The 9,658-nt window shown below is 48.8% G+C and overlaps 1 protein-coding gene across 1 annotated transcript in view; it reads left to right on the top strand.

The window, feature by feature from the left end:
• Positions 1 to 2,624: 2,624 nt before the first annotated feature.
• LOC144732883 (membrane-associated guanylate kinase, WW and PDZ domain-containing protein 1-like) overlaps positions 2,625 to 9,658 on the top strand; it is a 315,269-nt gene continuing 308,235 nt past the window's right edge. The window contains exon 1 of the mRNA XM_078614546.1: positions 2,625 to 2,811. The gene's annotated coding sequence lies outside the window, so the exon portion shown is untranslated. The remainder of the gene's footprint in view (positions 2,812 to 9,658) is intronic.

Here is a 9,658-nt window from a genome sequence, read left to right as displayed (position 1 = left end):
GTATGAATTGGGACGTATCTGACGGCTAAGCATCTGATGTTTGAGTTTAAGCTGCTTATGTGTTGAAGATATAACAGAGTACAGTGGGGGTTAAACGACTGCAACCTCAACAACAATAACCTGTATTCATAATGCGAACATAACGTCACAGGAACACAAATACAAAGCGAGGGTGGCAGGGAACGGGAGGGACTCTGAGCAAGTAAATGAGAGAAAAGAAGCCACGAAGGGGGTCCGAAAGCAAGGGGGTTGAAAAGGAAAGTCTTGTGAAGAGACTGGAAATCAGACAGAGTAGAGAGGGGTGGAAGATGGGGGGGGGGGGGGCGATGCGGAGGTGGGGAGAAAATTCCCCAGGACGGGGGGGCTTAGAAGCAACTAGAATAGCCACGCACATTGACTTGCACTGAGCCAGCAGCGGACATTCCACATTCACACGGTGAGAACCAATCCATCCATAGGTTGGCTATTGTCGATTTCTCATTTTATCGACGCCGGACTGGAGGTGTGATGATGGGCTGAGTCAACGAGTCGACTATTAGCTGCGATTTTAACTCACATCCTTCGGACTGTAAGTCGTCAAGGGCTTGTGCAACATCACCACCTGAGCAGATGATATTTGGCACTGTGGTGTATTCTGTACAATTGGTCGTTGTGTAAACAAGGGGTCACTTGCAGATACAACTGGAAAACATAGCAGCATATATACACATACCTCCGTTCTTTTTCAGTTTCATTTATTTGGTATAGCCCTGTGAGCCATTGGGCTCTTGAATCGGGTGCAACCGCAACAAACAAAAGATAAAAACATGAACAAGAAAACATCTTAAAGTGACTATGTGCAAACAGAAAATCCAGAAAAAACAGCAAAATATTCCAGATAAAGCACCGTACACCAACTCTGTGTGCAAAAATCCCAGTGGGATGCAAGTCAAACAACAACAACAAACACAAGACAACTTAGATTAAGGCCATCAGTCTAACTCCGTATTACAACAAACAAACATGGCCGACCAGAATGAACTAGATGAAATATAGAGGGAGACAACTAAACAAACAAAAATAAACTTTTTATTTCACCAGGTAAGGCCCACTGAGCTGTATAGCTCCTTTTCAGAAGCGACCCGGTCATCACAAGTGATAGCTCAACGAAGTGGCTTATCGTGTGGAAATGGATATCAGCCAAATACTCTAAACGCATGTTTATTCTAAATGCGGAGACAAAAAAAATCGGAGGATCCGTAGAAAAATCCGCGCGACCACGGAGAGAGAGACACACAAACTCCAAACATACAGCAGGCGTCAGGATCGGGATCGAACCCACACCCTCCTTTATACCAGGCAAGTTCGTTACCATCTCCGAACAGAGAAGGTTGGAGCGCTTTTGGAAAGCTGGACTCTACATGAAAAGTAATATACCCCTGTGCATTAAGAAGGTGTTTAATCAGTACGCTCTATCGGCTACAAAACAGAATCGACACGTGGACATTCGCAAGCACATTGAGGGATGGGAGTTGAAGAAGCCTTCAAAGTGCCAAACAAGAACGGAATTAAACTGAGAGATTGAACAAACAAGTAGACCCGTGAGTGAGAGAATACCGGCAAATTAGAGACATCGTGTGGACTCTACGGAGAAGTAAAGTGGGAATTTGGGTAGGTCGCGTCAAAATACGAGTAGGGATTGATGGACGATTGGTCAATAAAAATTACTGGAGTGGCAAGCCAAAGGGAGGATGTGTCGGCAACGCATCCAAGAGGACATCCCACGAGAATCACGGCATCAGCTCGCGTGAAAAAGGTTGTCCGAGGAATTGTTTTATTTTAAAATACAACATTGCATCGGGCTCGTTATAGGTATGGCGGCGTGGGCATTGGGGGAAGCCTTCATCCAGCATTGGATTGAGCTTGACTGGTGACGAGTCCACGGGAGCACGCCACACACGAGGTACTTGTGCACGTCTGCACAAAGGGGCCGTCCATAAATGACGTCACGCACCTAGGGGGGGGGGGGTCAGACATATGTGACGATGTGTGACGTCACATCAAAATGCGCAACTTTAAATAAATATAGACAACACGTTCTACTTAATTAAATATACTTTTTTAAATAAATATTTTCTTCTACAACATCAGAGTGCAGCGCCACATTAAATACGCACTACAATGACAATAGTTCAGAGCGATTTGAAGCACGTTTTATATATTTTGGGGTGGGGGGGGGCAAAGCTTTGTTACGTCATATTTGAGGGGGGGGGTCTGACTTTTTGTGACGCCGTGTGACGAGGGGGGGGTTCAAAAATCGTCCAAAATCGCGTGACGTCATTTATGGACGGCCCCTAAGGCTACACACGAAGGAACCTTTGTCTTTGTACTCGGCGTGTGTTAGCCGTGGGTGGTGGGGGGGGGGGTCTGGGCTGGGAGGGCGACTCCTGCGGTACCAACTAAGGGCTGAACGATTCATCGATTTCAAATCGATTCATCGTTCAGCCCACGTGCCAACGCTTTCCGCGCATAGCCGCAGCGGGCAAAGCTGATAGCGCGCGCGACCCTTAAGAGGCGCTCGCGGTACGCGCTACGTGTGCGTGTTGGTGCGCGCAGAGAGAGTGAGAGAATACCCCTCCTCCCTCATTCATCCACATGCCACCTCCCCCTCCGCATCTCGCTCCCCTCCCCATCACCCCCACCACCACCACCGCCGCCGCCACCACCACCACCTTTCTCACAAGCGACGAGAGAGCGAACCGAGCGAAAGGCGGGTCTTGTGGTTGCTCGCGCCGGGGCTGAAAGAAGGGCTTGACCGGGCTAACGACGCAGGTGAGTGTGACGTTTGGTATGCGGTGTATACACACACACACCCCATCACCCCATCGTTGTTATCATCATCATCACCACCATCATCATCACCGTCGTCGTTGTCGCCGTGATGAACCCACCTTATCCGCGCTGCGATCGCGGCAACGTCTGGAGGGGATGATTTCACAGCGCGGCACGCACGATACGGCGTGGTTTTGGGATTCGTGATGGTTTGCGTGGCTGGCGATTTGCCATCCGTGCAGTGTGTCGCGTCGCCGTTGTGATGTCTACTCCGCGCATTCTTACGTAGACCGCCGGGCCGAGTTCGACTCCGGGCTCCGCGGCCAACAATCGCCGACGATTAGCTGAACCGGGTCCCCCCCATAGGTCACCTCGGCCTCAAATGAGCGCCTGCTGCGGTGTGTAAAACATCGCCGCCGGGGAGACAAAGGCGGCCGGGCGTGGTTGCCCGCTCATCCCACCAGTGCCGGCCTTCATAGGTGCTCGCTAACATCACTCCCAACAGTCTGTTACAGGCTAGAGCCGGGTGGGGTGGTGCGGGAGATCTTTGTCTTTGGTGATGGTGGTTGTTTGATGATGATTGTCCGTGAGTGAGAGTGTGAGTGCTTAGCTGGAGATGGTGGAGGCGAGGTTTTTTTATTTGGTGACCCCCCCCCACCTCTTCAAAGGGAAGGGAGATAGCTCAATGGAAATCTGGCGTCTTTATCATCATCATCCTCCTCCTGCGGGCTCGGGCTGGCTGGGCAATGTGGGAGCTGTTTTGTTCGGAAGGGGGAGAAGCTCCGCAGAGAGAGAGAGAATGAAAGGAGGAGGGAGGGAGGGAGGGCTGTAAGCCACATGGCTGTCTGCTGTACATGTGCCCAGCACAAAGCCCATCTCCGCAGCTTCTTGCGGTGATGGAGGCGAGGGGGAAGCAGGAGAGATTGGAGTACTGGGGGATTTAGCGGCGGTGCTGACCATACTTCACCACGATAGCCAGTGCGGACCGGTGGTGTTTTTTTATTTTACAAATGTAGTACGGGGTGGTGGGGGGCAGCATAGATGTCCTATAGGAAGTGCAGTACAACAAATGGATTTTGCTTGCACAGTCTGGTGTGGAGCAACAGAGCCACAGCAACGGCAAGAGATGTCTCTGTCACATCAAAACGTGCCAGCATATGCCTTTCGTGAACCGAGCGGTGAGATGGAGATCATTTGGGAGTGATTGTTGTTATTATTTGTCTTGGAGCGCGCGAAACAAACACGGTATAAGAATCTGGAGGTTTTGAGAGAGAGAGCGAGAGAGAGAAAGGGGAGACAGAGAGAAACATAACTACAGGGTTGTTATTGTTGTTAAGAGATGCAGGGAGATTCTCTGCCCGGCCATCGTGCTGCTGCTGCTGCTGCGCGCTTTGTACGCGGATTACTGCCTCCCAGAGAATCCGTGGTGTATACCGAGCGAAAAAAATATATACATAGACAAGATGAAATGGCGAGATATTACCCCACACCAGCACCACCTATACGATGCGATTACAACCATTCCAATGCTTTGTCGCGTCTTTTTTAAACGCGCGCGTGTGTGTGTGCGCACGCATTCACTCACCTTGCCCCACGTATCGTGTCCCGTAACCGTTATATTGAAATTGAGAGTGGGATGCGACGCGATTGATTGCGAGTTGGGGGGTCTCTCTTGCTATCACCTGCACGTGTTTTGTAATGTTATAGAATGTTTTCGGTGCCACTTTGTGTTTGTGCCTTGCTCGCCTGCACACAGTATGCTGCATATACAGTTGTAACCAATTGTGTGTACACACAACTGGATCTGCTGTGTGTGCCGCATGATTCTCTAATGCCAATGCAATGCAGTTTATACATTACAGCACAACACGCACAGGATATGATAACACTATAATACGTGTACATTATAGTCCACGACTGCATCATGTATATCGAGTAATAGTGCCTATTGCAGAATATGCTTTGACCCTATTCTGCCCATCTGCTATGCACTTGGACTGTGTGTGTGTCAGCTGTGTGTGTCAGCTGTGCATGCAATGTTGGCCGTGTTAGATACGAAGGGCTGGACACCGGGGGTGTTAAGATAAGCTTTTCTGAAGGCAACATTGGTGGCGGTAGTTCGAAATGAGGCTCCTATTGTAGGAGCACAAGTCACGGGAAGGAGGAGAGAGAAGGGTTGAGGTTGGTATAGGACTTGTGTGTGTGTGTGTACCCTGGGCTGTGAGACTGAGGTCAAGTGGGGGGGTTGGTACTGCTTTCGGCGGACCAAGTTTCTGATAACCACGATGAAAGTGTGAGAGGTGTGTGTCTTGAATGTAGAGAGGAGGAGGATGTGTTGGGCGGGCGTGCTTGCCTCTAAATTACCGTGTGGATATCCGTTCGCTGGACCCAACCTGCAGAGCTCGAAAATCAAAATAAGTTTGCTGCCCTTTTGAGTACGGGTGGCTTGAGACGGATGCCAGGAGATTTTTTTTTTCGACAAGGCAGGATAAGGGGCCGTCCATAAATGACGTCATGCGATTTTGGACGATTTTTTTACCCCCCTCCCCCCTCGTCACACGGCGTCACACAAAGTCGGACCCCCCCCCCTCAAACATGACGTCACAAAGCTCTGTCACCCCCCAAAAAAAAAACATGCTTCGAATCGCTTTAAACTATTGTCATTGTAGTGCGTATTTAATGTGGCGCTGCACTCTGATGTTGTAGGAGAAAACATTTATCAAAAAGTCTGTTTAATGAAGTAGAACGTGTTGTATATATTGATTGTTAAAGTTGCGCATTTTGATGTGACGTCACATTTCTCAAACCCTCACCCCGTCACACATCGTCACATATGTCTGACCCGCCCCCCCCAGGTGCGTGCCGTCATTTATGGACGGCCCCTAAGTAAAAATGCAGAAAGTGCTGTCGAGAACATGGCACGTGCGTTGTGTAAGATATATGATGAGGCAAACACAAAACCCGTCTGAACTTTGGTTGGTTGTTGGTTGGTTGACATGTTTTTGCCGGATGGGGTGAAGGCAAAGATCTCCGAGACTGACCACCGTCATGATGTCTCCACGAGTCGGTGACCGAGGTGGAAAAACGTCCGAGCTTGTGATGTGGGGGGACGCGTTGGGACAGATCTTGGAGGTCGCGGGTCAACCGGGGTCATGGGTCAACCGGGGTCATGGGTCAACCAGGGTCACGGAGGTTCGGGGATTTGGGGCACAAAGCGCTGGCGAGGTGTGGAGGTGACCCTCGGCGACATTTGGCCGAGACGGCATGTTGATCTTGATGTGTACGGCACACGGCAGCTGACCACCTTTGTATCCCTTGTGCTAATTTTCACGCCCACACTGCTCCTCTATCAGATGATAAAACACATTATACGGATGAATTTATCCAAGGGTTGGTGCAGATCTTGATTTGGACATTATCTGCCAATGATAATATTCATCTTGGCCCTGATCCAGAGTAGAATGCTGTCTATGCAGCGAGTTAGCAATAACAGTATAAGGTTCGGGGTGTATGTTTGTGTGTGTGCGTGCGTGCATGTATGCAGTGATTTGCATACATAAATGATGAATTCATATCAGCGAGTGCATGTGAAATGAAACTTCCTTGGAAGCCTGCAAATGAGCTGTGAGTGTCGCTTGAAACGCATAACAAGGCTGATGTGATTCACACGCGTGTTCCTGGTCACATTGTCCACTCAGTGGGAAAACGGCGCAAGTGGATATGCAGTTGTGCAGTGGACGCTGCATGGGATATGATAGAAAGCATTGTGTGTGAAAGCCCGTGTTGTGTACGAATGCGCCTGGCAAACACAGCCGCATCTGCGTTGCTTATGCTCTGGTGGAAATGTGTGACTGCTGCATTCAGAGGCTGGGCATGATTTATGAATCTGTATATGTGTATTGATACAGATGCGGTGGGAGTAAGGGAGAGAGGTAGTGTAGCGGTTAGCGCCCTGCGCTACAAACCCGGCCACCCGAGTTCGATTCCCGCTTCGATTCCCGTTCACGGCCAACGCCAGTGACGATTATCTGAACCGGTCATGGGCCTCCCCCTAGGTCGACTCAGCCTCAAATGAGTACCTTGTGCGGTGTGAAAACATCGCAGCGAGGGAAACAAAGGCGGCCGGCCGTGGTACTGGCCAGCCACCACCTCGTGTGCCGTGCCGGCCTTCATAGGTACTCGCTTGTAGCACTTGGCCCAACAGTCTGTCCAGGCTATCGGGGGGGGGATCCTTTGTCTTTGTATTTTGAGACAGGTGCAGGAGTACATTCATTCTATTCCGATCGGTGAATCCCTGCTCAAATTAGTATTGGGGCTGCTCAAACTTTGTGGTTGGAACCCCCATAAAATAGTGAAAATATAATAAAAAAATTTTGGTATTGGTCTACTTTTGTTTTGATCCTGTGTTATTTTTACTGGCTGTACTTTTTCGATAATCCTTGAAAGAATATAGTCTCAATGGATTCTCACCTAGTATAAAGTATATGGTAGAAGCTGAGCTCCGTTCTCTCTCAACATATACGTACACACAATATTGTTGAGTCCATCGGGCTGTTATGATTTTCAAGACCACCTATACCCAGCAGCATTTGTTTTGAAGCAAGCGAACTCTGGACTGGTTTCAGCCTTCCTGGGTCTCATCGTCAGAGTCGAGCTTCATAACTAAAATGCTGCTGGGTTACCATGAGATGTTGTTCATCGTTAGAACACCCGTGCATAATCATGGGACCCTGCCTAATGCAAAAAAATATATTGAACGTCTAGATTTGAAGTTTTCGTGATTGCAATGATCCATACTCTTTGGTTCTTTCGGTAAAGTCACGTAGGTAAAAATCTCTTTGGCGGTTGTGCTTTCGCTGCGTTGTCCCCACGTCGTGATTTAATTTAGTTGTTTTCATTTTAAATCTATTTAATTTTTTACCTACGTGACTTTATCGAAAAAAAACAAAGATTATGACTATTGAACGTCATCTGCGTCCAGATTCCTATGGCGGGGAATGGTCTTCCCAGAGAAGAACCGCTGATGACGTCCCAGATAATGGGTTACTGTTCGTTTTATTGGCCCCAATTTATGGGATTTTGAGGCTTCCTCTGCTACAACACAACTAAACTGTCTAAGACTTGTATGCGTAAGTGACATCGTTACATACGTTATTTGTATAACAATATCGTCCAAAGATGGAGTAAGATACTTTCCCCCTGCCTATGTTGCATACACTTTTTTAGCGTGGTATTTACCATCTGTAAAATGGCCATTGTTTCTTGAGCCTAAAAAAAAAATTGCACTAATAATCTAAAACTAAATAACCAGGTGGTTATTTAGTTTTAGATTATTAGTGCAATTTTTTTTTATTCCAAAACCTGTGTCAAACCGAACGTGAAGCATATATTTGCCCATCATCCTGATTGCACCTCGTTTATTATTGATGCAAGCCATTGGTTTCCTTCCAGGCATTCCGAGAGAAAAAATTACGATCGGAGTGTGAAGCTACTTTGATTATGTACGCAGGCTGACTCGACTGTATTAGTAAGCGCATGCAGGGCAAGATTGCAGGAGGTATATAAATATGTAACAAAGCGAGTTTCTTTTATTTAGTAATACATATTTAAGTAACCGTACAAGGGCATACGTAACATCGCTAACATTAGCAGCCATGGTCAATCCACTGCTGGATGAAGGCCTTCAAATTCTTCGCAATTCCTCACGGCTCTCCTGCTGCAACAATCCACCTGGAACCTGTGCACAAGCCGGTTTAATCGCTCCATCTCCTCATGGGGGACGTCCTTTCGGACGCACCAGGTAAATCACCAAATTTAACTTAACTTTCAATCCCATGAATCGATTGGACTCCTGTACCTCGCGGTTTCCCGGCATCGTTCATTGAAGCCGCTGCCCTTTATTCTCTACCAGGCAGGAGCCCATTGAGGAAATACGACAGAACTCATGCGCGGCCCCATTTAATGTGCGACCCCCTAACATCCGCAATGTTCCAATTATCCGTGATTTTGCAGACAGGCGGGGAGGGAGCGGAAGGAGCGGCAGAGGAACGCTGCTGTAATCCGTTGATCCACGGCGCCCCGTAGATAAGGGCAAATCTGCCTACCGGTGCTGACTTGACGACTTTGTCCACAGATATTCAAAGGGTTAATGGCGATGGTATTCATGCGCGGCGATAAGCGATGGTGGTCTTCGACGTCAGCCAGTCGTTGCCGCCTCCACTGAGCCTGCCTTTTGATGCTGTATTGGCGACGACGAGCAGAAGATTGAGGTTAATGGTCACCGACGCCAAGTCGGGACAACCAAAAACTCGGCGTGCCCGGACGGACATTTCAGCAAGGTCTCCGAGGGTCGGCAACCATGAAGCTGCCCTGTAGCGTGACCTTGTTTAAAACGTTGGGTGGGGGAGGGGGGTGGGGGCGTTGCGATACGTTAAACGCTCAACAGAATTCGCACGGTTGGCTTCATACGGTGCGAAAGAAGTTCCACATACGAGCAACGATACGATCGGCCTTTGTCTATATCACGCATTCTGCTCCAGCCTCTAACCACCACCAGCCCGCTATGTAATTGAGAAAATATCGTCCAATATTTTTTACTTGACAATGAGATGAAAATAGAAAGGGGTGGGGGGGGGCTTAGCCTTTAGCAGCTGAGCCCCCCTACCCAACCCAACACACCCCCCCCCCCCCCCGATTCTATGGTGCTGCCATGAAGATGAAGCGACAGTGCGCCGGAGTCACGTGGTGTGGATACAGTGCTCTGTGAGAAGCTTCGGAGGAACAACGGCCGATAGATGATGATGATGATGATGACGACGAACAACGAGATGGTGTCTGATGCCACCGT

This window comes from Lampetra planeri, chromosome 44 (genome assembly GCF_965212315.1).
Source record: "Lampetra planeri chromosome 44, kcLamPlan1.2.h2, whole genome shotgun sequence".
NCBI classification, from domain to species: Eukaryota; Metazoa; Chordata; class Hyperoartia; order Petromyzontiformes; family Petromyzontidae; genus Lampetra; species Lampetra planeri.
The sequence above is the reverse complement of the archived record's forward strand: the minus strand, read 5'-3'. Positions and strand labels throughout refer to the sequence as shown.